The sequence below is a fragment of the Lutjanus erythropterus genome, chromosome 18 (genome assembly GCF_056507025.1).
Source record: "Lutjanus erythropterus isolate fLutEry1 chromosome 18, fLutEry1.hap2, whole genome shotgun sequence".
NCBI lineage: Eukaryota > Metazoa > Chordata > Actinopteri > Lutjaniformes > Lutjanidae > Lutjanus > Lutjanus erythropterus.
Window position 1 is genome coordinate 30,618,477 of NC_139334.1, and position 12,026 is coordinate 30,630,502.

Genomic DNA, 12,026 nt, shown 5'->3' on the forward strand with positions numbered 1-12,026 from the left:
GCACTGTGTAGTACTGTTACTATACATCATAAATATAAGAGTCAGTTATTTCATGTTCAGTAAACTCAATATGGTAACAAATCAAATCTTTTCTTTTTCTTAAAATATTTGTGTTTTAGGAGCCATATTTCCCTCATTAATCAAAAGTCATGAGATTAATTAACACAAAAGAGGCACTCAGCATTTTTAAGTTACGAAAGCCACTACACCAGGAATCTGCAAACAAAAGAAAAAAACAAAATCTGTCCAGAGCATCTGTCCATTTCTCCTGCAGACTTTTCTTTGTTGAGTTGGAAGCGACTCAAGAAGACGAGCCTCCACCAAAATTTAGTTGACAGAATATTTTTTGGTGTATAGTCTACATATTTTTTTACAGGTAAAGAATGTAAGACTCAATTTACACTGTAAAAAATCGCTGAGAAAACTCAACCTATCAAGGCAACGTACTGCAACAGATTTTTGAGTTTTGAGCCGAACTTAAACTCTTGAGCTTTGAAATAAAGTTTTGCTGACCTATAATCCGTAGTTGAGATAATTTATTTTTCTTCTTTAGATAAACTTGAATCTCTGAGTTTTATTTGGTGCCTGAAAATTAAATAGTCTTAAGTGAAAATTATAACAGGAAATTTTAACCATCATTCACTTTTATTTGAATGAATTTACTCAGTTATTTTTTTAAATAAAAATTTTCTCGGTTTCTGAAACTTTATCCAAAGAAGAAAAGTTAATTATTACTCAAAACTTTGAATAAAAAAAAATTTGAGTTGGGATCAAAAACTCAAACATCTGTTGCAGTTTGTTGCCTTTTAAGTTGGAGTTTTTTCAACTTTTTCACTTTGACAGTGTAGACCTACAACAATGGTAAATGAAAACAAAACAAAACAAAACTATTATTCATTTCCATCTACAGCGACAGGGAGCCACCAGAGAGCCACGGGTTGTAAACCCCCTCTCTAAACAAATTTAAAGTTATCACTGCTTACTAAAAATGATTAATTTGAGCGTTTTACAGTGGACTGTCTTATCTGCAGGAATGAAACCAAATCAATCTGAAGACTACTGGATAATTTGGAAAATGGTCAGAGGGACAAATCTGCAAAAACAATAAACAAACACAATAAGTAAATAAATAAATAGAGCTAGTGTGTATCTGAAGAGCAGCACTTGTGTTAAAAACAACCAGCCGCGTGTTCATGTGCACCAGCCTCCTGTATGTAAAGCAGCCAATTATTGACGGTTAGCGCGGCGAAGGTGAGACGAGCGTGTCACATGGCGCGGATGTGTGGCATTGTGCGGCCTCATTATCCGTCTGAAAGGACACGGACTCGCTCCGGCGGAGACGGAGACGTGCAGGAAAAAGAGAGTTAATTTACACTCTTAAATTCGTCCTCCTTCGTCTTTTCTGTCTATGGATCCTGGAGGGGTCTGGGGGGGCCCCTCCATCACTGACCGCGATTGTGTCCGTGGCCTCTTCTCTCTCTTTCAGCCATTTCCACCACCATTAATTGGTGCTGCTGTTTGAATCGAGTCTATTCTGAGTGTGTGTGTGTGTGTGTGTGTGTGTGTGTGAGTATGTGTCTGAGAGGTAATTGCTGTGAGCTTTAGAGGGCCAAAGTGTTGGTTTAAGGGCCCCTGACCTTTGACCTCCTGGCTAAAAGTCCCCCCTCCTTCTTTCTTTCTCTCTGTGAATGTCTTTCTTACCACCTTGTTCAACCCTCAGAGTGTGTGTGAGAGTGTGTGAGTGTGTGTGAGAGTGTGTGAGTGTGTGTTTTGTCTGCTTTGTTTGCTGGTGAGGAGGTGAAGACAGATGAAGAGAAAGAGATGAGTTTTCTGGAGGAATGACAGAAATATCAGCACATCATGACATCATCTCTGCAGTTTTCCTACATACATTAACTTAATAAGATGGCCAAAAGTATGTAGACAATAAAACTGTTAAAGCATGTTTTTGCTTTTTCTTCTCAGCCTTGTTGAAATGAAAATTGGTCCAAATATCTGCTGGTGTTGTTCTGATGTGATGCTCACAGCACAACAAACAGACCTGCTGCAGACTTTTTTGGTAAATTACCTGGGATTACCGCCTCAGATCGATCAGTGTTGGACCTCACTGATGCAGGTTCAACATTTGGAGGATCAAGTGAAACCAGACGAATGGAGACTTTTAGAGCAGCTCGAGTTGTCATAATCACATTACACTTTCACACAGGCTTGAATGTTCAGGTGTCCACACACTTTTGGCCATGTAGCACAGCTTTAGGTCTAGATATACCACATTTTAAGGAACAAACTAAATATACTGAACACAGAAGTGTGTTACTTGTCAGAACAATTAACCAAAAAACTGAGGAACTCATTTGCAAAAACAGATAAACACAATTCTTAAAATGAATAAACCAACAGCAGTTTGATTGATATTCCCCTGTGCGCACAATAAAAAACATCATTTATGAAAATTAAAAAGAACTGAGATATCTTATCAAAACAACCCCAACACCTGTTTGATTGATATTCCTTGGAGCGCACAAAAAAACATGATTTAGGAAAATTAATAAATAAAGAAAGAAATGTTTGCAAATGAAGCCTTCGATTGCTCCCTTGTCTCTCACGGAATGACATAAAAATAAAAAAACAAGGAAGGAGGGTGGTATTACTGAAGATTTAAGTACTTCTTACGCCACCGCTGATATCCATCCTATATAAAACACACAGAAACAAAATATTTTCTAAAGACAGAAACACAAAACAGAGACACGCTGTCGAACAAAAACACTCAGAAAGAGCAGAGACGGATTTTTTACTGACGGAGTTTCTACTTTAAACACCCTAATGTGTTAATCTGTCCTGGTCTGTGTCTCTGTTTGTGTCTGTCTTTCACTGCTTGTGTGTTTTTGTAAGCTGTGTGTGTGTGTGTGTGTGTGTTTGCCCACATCAGTCTGTCTGTGTTCAAACTGTCGGCGGATGAAGTTAAACTCTTGCTTGGTGCTCTTTGTCTTTAAAGTGTTCTGTAGTAGAAGTATAAATTGGTATAAAATGGAAATACTCAGTATCTCAGATTGTACTTGTACAACACAGTACTTGAGTAAATGTACTTAGTTACATTCCATCAGTGTCACATGGATGCTCTCAAACACCACCCAATATTTTTTTCTTTTCTGCCAAACGAGCGCTCCCCCCAGCATCCCCTGTCCATGTGTGAGTTTTCCACCTGTCTGATTTTATCCGCTGGTCAGTAAACACAACCGTGCTGCATTCGCAGGTGCATTTTTTGAGGGGAAATCAAAGGTCTGAAAGTCTGCTAGAGGTTTGAAGCAGAGGTTTGAACTTAAACTTGGACTTGCCTTGAATGACAATAGATTTATCTTGGTTTAGTCTTGAGTAGTTCAGAGGATTAGCGTTTAGGGTTAGCCTCACAGAATAGAAGAGAACAGAACTTGGACTTCTCTTGAAAGAAAACTTAACTGACTTGTCTGATATTTCTAGAGTCAATTTCAAGAAATATTAGTAAATTACTGACATTAAACTTAACTTGTTCAAGTCTCAAGTAGCTCAGACTTAGTTTAGACTTGTCTTATGTGTCTTGGGATTTATAGTAACTTAGCCTTCAAACAGACTTGTCAGGAATGACTTGAAACCAAATCTGCACTTTTCCAATATTCCTCAAGACTTCACTTGAACTTGTCTCAAAAGATGTGAGTTAACTTGGTTTTATTTTCCAATGTTGTATGACTTGACACTAATGACTTCAGACTTGGACTTGTCTCATGTTAATAGAACAAAATGAAATTACACTTGACTTGGTCCAGGAGCTCAGACCGAATTTAGATGAGTCTCGAGTGACATGGACTTCACGTGGACTTGTCTGAAATGACTTGAGACTAAATCTGAACTTGTCCTGAATCACTGAAGACTTCACTTACTCTTGAATTAACTTGGACTTGTCAGTCTTAATTCGTAATCTTGTATGACATTTATCTCTGATGACTTGAGACTTATCTTGGACTTGTCTTACCTGACCATACATTTGACTTAGTCTTCTCTTGAACAATTCAAGACTCACCATGGACTTTTCTCGAATGACTTGATTCTCTACTTGTTCTGGTCTTGACAAACCTGGAACTTAACTTGGACTTGTCTTGAATGACTTGAGACCAAATCCGAATCTTGACTAATCTTTGTCTCGTCTCGATAGATATGAGACTTAACTTGATCTTATTTCATAACTCACATGGCTTTCATCTGTGATGAGACTCAAAACTTAACTTGAACTTGGACTTCTCTCGAAAGATGTGCAACTTATTTCGCAATGTTGTATGACTTGTCTGTGATGACTCAAAGTTCTTGACTTGGACATGTCTCAACTTGATCTTAATAAACCTGACACTTAACTTGGTCTTGATGTGTCTAAAGTTGATTTTTTAAATGTCTGAAGAGTCTAAAGGTGATCCAGGTTTTTGTTGGTGTAGGAAGACTTTTCAAATCTGTCCCGGTTCGGTTCTTTGTGATCACCGTGGTCACTCAGCATGGTCCAGATTGTCCCGGTTTGGTCTGTTGTCTTGGTCTTGTCTTGACTATGACCTGGCTCAGCTCGTCTCAGCCTCAGCCTCCTCCGGTGTGAACCCTCAGGTGTTTGTGTGTCTCAGGTCATGTTGGTGTCAGATCAGCCAGGTGCTGAGGATTAGTGTCGCCAAACTCTCTGTACCCTGAAGAGCAGCCGGCGCTTATCGCCAAAACAGGAGACGAACAAAAACAGACGATTAAAGCTTCAGTCTGAGGGATTCTGAGGGTTCATATTTAAAATGATGATATTTCTACAGCAGTGGAGACGGACAGACAGACAGACAGACAGACGGACGGACAGACAGGATGGAGGTCAAAGACTGACAGAGTCTATGACACATAAACACTACATTTATATAATCACGTGCTGTAAGTACCTGATTTTCAGCTTCAGTTTTTCTTCACTATGAATATATGAACTGACTACAGAGCTGTAGTCTGTGACTTTAACAGATCCAGGACAGGAGGTACTGTAGACGCACCTGTGTAAAAGGCATGAGTGTAATCATACATGGAAGTTATCACCACCAGCATCTGACATTCTGCAAACAAACAAATAAACAAACAAAAATTCCAATCAAGCAACCAACCAAAGATCAAACTAATCAGCCAGCCAACCAACCAACAAGAAATCCGACCAACAAAACACACAAACAAACAAAATTCAACCAACCAGGCAACCAACTAACCAACCAGCCAGCCAGCTAACCAACCGACCAAACAAACAAACAAAAAATCGAAACAACCAACCAAATACACAAACAAACAAACAAACAAACAAAAATGCAACCAACCAACCAAATGAAAATCCAACCAACCAACCAACCAACCAACCAACCAACCAACCAACCAACCAACCAAACAAACAAACAAACAAACAAGCAAACAGACAGACGACTAAATAAATCAATAAATTGTTTTTTCTCCTTCATGAATGTAATCTACATGTGTTCAGACTTTATTTAAAGTAATGAGACTGCCCTGCTGTTAATATGAGGTTCATATATGAAAAAATGTTTAGGTAAATGAGGACTTCATGGACTGAAATTGAGTTTGTTTGAGCGTCTCTTTGAATAAAGTAACACATGGACACAAAAATCTCCAAGAAAATCTCTTTTCAGACAATTAAAATGTCTTTATACTGTTTTAGTGTCAGTTCTTTGTTGTTGCTGAAACCAGTTTGTTTTAAGGTTTAACACGACCATAGTATGACTATAGAGGTTCATATACGTGTCAGGAAACTCAATTTTAAGCCACACATTAACATTAACAGACCACTGAGTGTCTGAGACTGGAGTCTGAGGTGGATGCAGTGTCAGCAGAAGAAGAAGAAGAAGAAGAAGAAGAAGAAGAAGACGAAGAAGAGGAAGAAGTGTGATGGCGGTGTGCAGCAGAAGACAATCGATCAGCGGACTGCAGCCACCTCGTCTCATCTTACCTGACAGGAAGAGAGACGGATGGACCAAACTTTCCCACCAAACGGCTGTTTACAGAGCTGGGGGGTCTCTGAGGAGGGGGGAGCTGGTGGGAAAGGTGAAGGGAGAGGAGAGGTTAGAGAGGCTGCAGGTCGCTGGTCTGAGGCTGGGTCATTAATAAAGGTGGGAATCACCTGGAGACATCTGCAGGTTAGACTACAGAGACAATCTGTTATGTCCTAAAGCATTATCTAACTGATAAGGCTGTAAAAAACCCTCTAAAAAGGGACATGTTGTATATTTTCTTTTTCTCTTTAGAATGGAATCGTGCTAACAGTCTAGTCTTTGTGCTAAGCTACACTAAACTCATCCTGACTCCAGAGTGTCAGATGTTTAAAACTGTGTGTGTTCGCCTGATTCTGTTCTGAAAACCTCAGTCATTGTGGAACTAGAGCCTCATTTCACCCCCACAGTTACAGACATGGACAAAGTTGAACAGCTCCACATCTCATTAGATCTGTCACTGAGAGGAAGAAGAAGAAGAAGAAGAAGAAGAAGAAGAAGAAGAAGAAGAAGAAGAAGAAGAAGACAACAGGTGTTGTTAAACAGGACTGCATTTTTTTTTTTTTTGCACTAATGTATGCATGACATCATTATTAAACAGACAGATGATCAATGATTGATTAATAGAGCTCAAACTGCAAAACCTTCTCACACCAAAAAAGTAAGGAAGGATATCCTACCATGCACAGAGCACACACAGGTGGAAATTTCACCATCTTTTGTCTTTAAATCAATCAATCAATAAATAAATTGAGCACAGCAAAGGAAGGAACAGCTGGACAGATTAATAAACCTAACAACCAACTGCAAAGATTAATGCGTTATTTAACAACTATTAACTTAATCTGCATCTATTCTGACAATTGATTAATCATTCTGAGTCATTTTTTTTTTAAATTCTCTGATTTCAGCTTCTTAAATGTGACTTTTTTTCTGGTTTCTTTGCTCCTCTCTGACAGTTAGCCAAATATCTTTTAATTTGTAGACAAGACAAGACATTTGAAGACATCATCCTGAGCTTTGACCAACTTTTTTACTATTTTCTGACATTTCATGGACCAAACAACTAAGCCTAGCCCTAAAAAACTATATTAGGCTAAACAATATCACCATATTTTATATTGAAGTAATCCAGAAATAATAACGTTACATTAATTTAATATTTTATTTAATATTGTAACTGTATCCAAATACAGTTTTAAAGTAATCCTCCCAACCCTTCACACGACACTGACGTCTTCTGCAGATTTTATGAAATGTTGAACTGCTCCTTTAAGATATTAAAGAACAAAATCTTAACTTTGAGAGAAAAACAGACCACATGCTGGAGTTAACAAGAATACACACACACACACACACACACACACACACACACACACACACACACACACACACACACACGCACACATACATACCTATAGACACACACACACACACAGTCAGGACAGTGATGAGTGTGTTTAGCTCAGAGGGAGGCGGGCGCGGCGGGGAGGGAGGGTCCTGCAGGTCGATGGGAGGGAGGTGAGGTGAAGGTGGGGAGGAGGGGGAAGTAACTTTAGCTGTTAATGATGGTGGAGGGGGGAGGAGGGGTGGGGGGGGCGTACAAATGACTTGAGGAGAGAGAGGGAAGGTAAGACGATCCAGGTTGGACTCACCCTTAAAAGCAACAGCACCTATTGTCCCTGCAGGCAGAGTGTGTGTGTGTGTGTGTGTGTGTGTGTGTGTGTGTGTGTGTGCATGTGTGTTGACAAGATGGCAGGTTGGTTATGAATCATCTCCTCCTCCTCCTCCTCCTCCTTCTCCTCCTCCTCCTCCCTGTCTTCGGCCCCCGAGGGCGACATTAGCTTTAGAGCGAGCTGTCATGTTCAAGAGAGGAGCGCTTGTTTTGTTGTACCCAAAGAAAGGAAACACTGTGAAAACATACACATGTACTTAGAGCCGCAAAGTATGTAAACAAGCCGGGCCGGAGCTGACAGGTACACACTGCACACGGCCCGGAGCTGCAGGGAGCGCTTGGTTTGTGTTGTGGAGGGACGACACACACACACATACACACACACACATATGCAGGTAATTTAGAGGGAGGAAATATGTCAATAGACACAAAGAAGTGAAGGGAGCACTTGTTTTGTTGTGGCCAGAGAAAGAACAACACACACATGTACTTAGCGAGGTGAAATATGTAAATAGACGAGCTGAGGTTGAGTTTCAGACGAGTCTGTAACCGGAGAACGAGACGGTTGTTTCTTTTTCTACAGAAAACCAGAAACAGATCGAGTGTTTGAATAAAAGATGAAACTCACTGATGAGGCTGAAAACCCCAAAACTGTGAGTTACGCTGTCTGTTTGCTCAACAGTTCATTGACACAAAGGACCTCATGCAAGAACATTTTCGTATTACCTTAAATTTTCTCCTACTTTTTTTGAACAAAGGGCTCGTACCAACATGCAACATCTATACTTCCTGCCTCAAATGTCAAAAAGTCTGCATTCATGAAAATGTCATCAGTTTATTTAGTCATAAAGTAGTTTTTATAGCTGGAGTTTGACAACATAAACCATGTCTATAATGTCATGTGACTTACAAAATGCTGTTAAAGTTCGTATTATGTGTCTCTTGGTATAATTGTTGACCTATTCTGTCCTGAGGACGTTTTGTTCAAATCAGTTAGAAGACAGTGGACAGCCGAGTCAATAAACAAGCCTCTAGAAAAGGACTAAAAGTTCTTGGTCCTTTGGATATTTTCAGTTTTGTGACGATGAATTTTTGTGCTGATCCAAGTGGGTTTTTAAAGAGTTTATTTAGCTGAAGAGGGAGGAGAACTTTCTCAACACATCATCAAATGAACAACAATGGAGAGCTGGATTATGAGAGCTGCAGCTGGTAGTTTAACTGGTTATATCACATTCATGTACCTTTCTTTGTGGGGTTTTTTTCTGACGGATGAAGTGATATGCTGTGGTAGCTGCTGCATACCACTGTTCTTTTCTTACTACCATCATCATACTTCAATCCCACTTTTATTATTTTTGGACTAGTTCCCTGCATGATAGCTGCCTCGTGCACTGGCCTCTGCTGGTCTACAGTTGCTTAGTTTCTGCACAACTGCACCACAATTTTTTCAACTACATGTCAAAAACAAAAGTTCTCTCAATCTCTAGAAAAAACGAAAAAACTCGAGTCTTTTCAAGTAATCTGTCTTAAGTCTAAGTCAAGCTCATGTCATGAATACCAAGGCAAAAATACCTCAACTCGGGAGGAAGAACTTTCCAAAAAAAAACCAGGAACTTTTTATGACTGGTTGCATACTTGCAGCATTTTATTTCAGCCACGATTTTTAAAAATCTGCAGAAACAAAGCAGTTTGTTTTTAGCTCACTGTGCTTCAACACACCAACATGGATTTACAGAAAAAAACACACGACCAACAACCAAGTCTTGGAGCCTCATTTATAAAAATGTTTGTGGATTTATACCTGATCAGCAATAACTCAGGACAAAGGGTCAAAACACAACTTTGTAAGTTTTTGGAGTAATATTACTGCTGCATAATGTTTACGCTGCATTTTACTGCTGCAGATGTTTAAGCCTGAGCTCATTTTAACTACTTTGCATACATTTTTAGGTAGTTTAATTTACAGCAATGCATCATGGTCTATAACATGATCATATGTTTGCAGCAGGTCTTTCCTGTGAGAACCATGTATCTAAAAAATCAACTTCTTATGGGGTCAAAAATGAAAAAGCTTGTTGTCAGGTTTGTGATGATGATCTGATCTGTCCTCAATCAGGAATCAATAAAGTTTTATCCACTGTGATCAAAAGTCAAACAGATGTTGGTTTTGTTTTTCTTAAATGTTAAAAAAAAGTCCCCTGAAAACACAGAGTAAACAGTCTGAGAGTCCTGAGGGGAGCGCTTGTTTAGCCTTTGTTTACTAAAGACAAACACAAGTACAGTACTTAGGGCAACAAAGTATGAAAATACACACAATACAAACACACACTAAACACACTAAACACACACACACAAAGAGTGCCTGCTTTGTTGTCCTGAGAGACATGAAAAACACAGTACAAACAAAACCAAACAGAGAATCTGATAGTGTGTAAACACACACACACACACTCACACACACACACACGCTCAGTTGAAGAACAATAGCTCTGATTAATTTCTCAGATTTCATGACCGCGGTGTCGAAGCGTCGGAGGCGTCAGAGTGAAAAAAGAAACGGCGCTGTTGTGAAACAAACATGGCAGTGCCGGCCAACGAAACAAACACACCCTGACTGTGAGACGACGGAGGTCAGAGGTCGACCGTCACGGGAGGAGAGGAAAAAGACGGAGGAGACGGAGGAAGAGAGTGAAATGACAGAAAGGAAAGAGCGCTGAAGGAGGGAGGAAGAGGGTGAGGAGAGGGGGAGTGGAAATGAAAGGAGAGGGAAGAAAGAAAATGAAGAATGAAAAAGACGTAAAATATGGAGGATGGAGAAAAAGAAGAGAGCGAGAGGAAACAAGGAAAGGAGATAAAATAACGGAAAAGGAGGAAGTGAAGTGGAAAGGGAAGAGGAAGAGAGGGATAAAAGTTGAGAAAACTGACTGTATGTGAAAGGAGAGATGGAAGACAGGACCAGTGGTGGAAGAAAACTAAGTACATTTACTCAAATACTGTATGAAGTATTATTATTGATTAGCATAAAAACTTGTACTGTATTAAGGAGGAACTTCCCAGTATAAAACAAGGTTGCCAGGTCTGCCTTTTATTCCACAGAATTGTTATTTTAATGTATTTTAATAGTGGATACACACACCCAGACACACACACTGCTGTGGTGCTGTGGTCTGTCTCTCTGCCAACTATGTGTGTAGTCTCTCTGTAAGGACATACCTGTCTGAGACTGATAAAGACTCGCTCTGTGTGTGTGCGTGTGTGTTGATGTGTGTGTGACAGCTTCTTGTTCCAGGCGAGTTTCTTTCCCAACGAACTGAAAAAGAGGAAGAAGATTTCTGTTTATGAATGAGCGCTTTGTGTGTGTTTCAGTAGACAGATATGTGTTGACTGTCAGTCTCTTCCTACTCTGAAACTTTATCATCCTGCTACGTTCGGACGTCTAAACACCGAACACAGTTCATTTTCCTAAACGAACTTCAACTCAGGATCAAAAATAATAAAACTGTCAACTGTTTACTGAACATTAAGCTTTAAACATTTACAGTTTGAAGCCAAAGCAAATAATTACACAAGGCTGAGGAAAAAATGGTGCACAAAACAAAAGCTACTCATAAGCACAAAATAGCATCGTCATCACAAGGAGCAGACATCCATTGCATCAGTGAAACCATCAATCAATCAATTCAAAATATTACATCTACTGCAGAAAGCACTGCATGTCAGTCAGCAACATCCAACATCCAATGTTATACAACATCTAATATGTCCTAAAATATTACAACCAACTGAAGGAATTCACAATATTAGATATGAAATCAACCTTACTTTTAGGTTGATTTATTAGTATAACTGTCTTGTTATTCTGACGTTGCACAGCCTACTTTAACATTAGACAGAGTTCACAAGATTTGTTCTTAAGTGGCGCATATGAGCGATTTAGGGGAACTCACCAATTTTCACATATTTTGAATTTTCTTTCAGATACGAACACAATTTAGGATACCAGTCGTAGATTCATATGCAGTCAGTCTGCTGGTATACAAACTGTAGTAAAATAGATGATAAGGCAGGGTATGCTTTAGGGCGGGGCTACCATGTGACCGACAGGTCATTCTCATCGAGTCTGTCCAGTGGATCACACAGGGCTCATCAGACTCAGATGAAATTGTCAAACCGGACAGTGTTGATCAAATATGGATCAATATTGCGTTCCTACATTGCCAACAACTCTACAGCCAGACAGCAACTCTATGCTGAAGTGCTGCTTTAGGTGAAACGTTTAGAAACTTTAGAGCATTTGTAGAAACACTTGTAGAAAA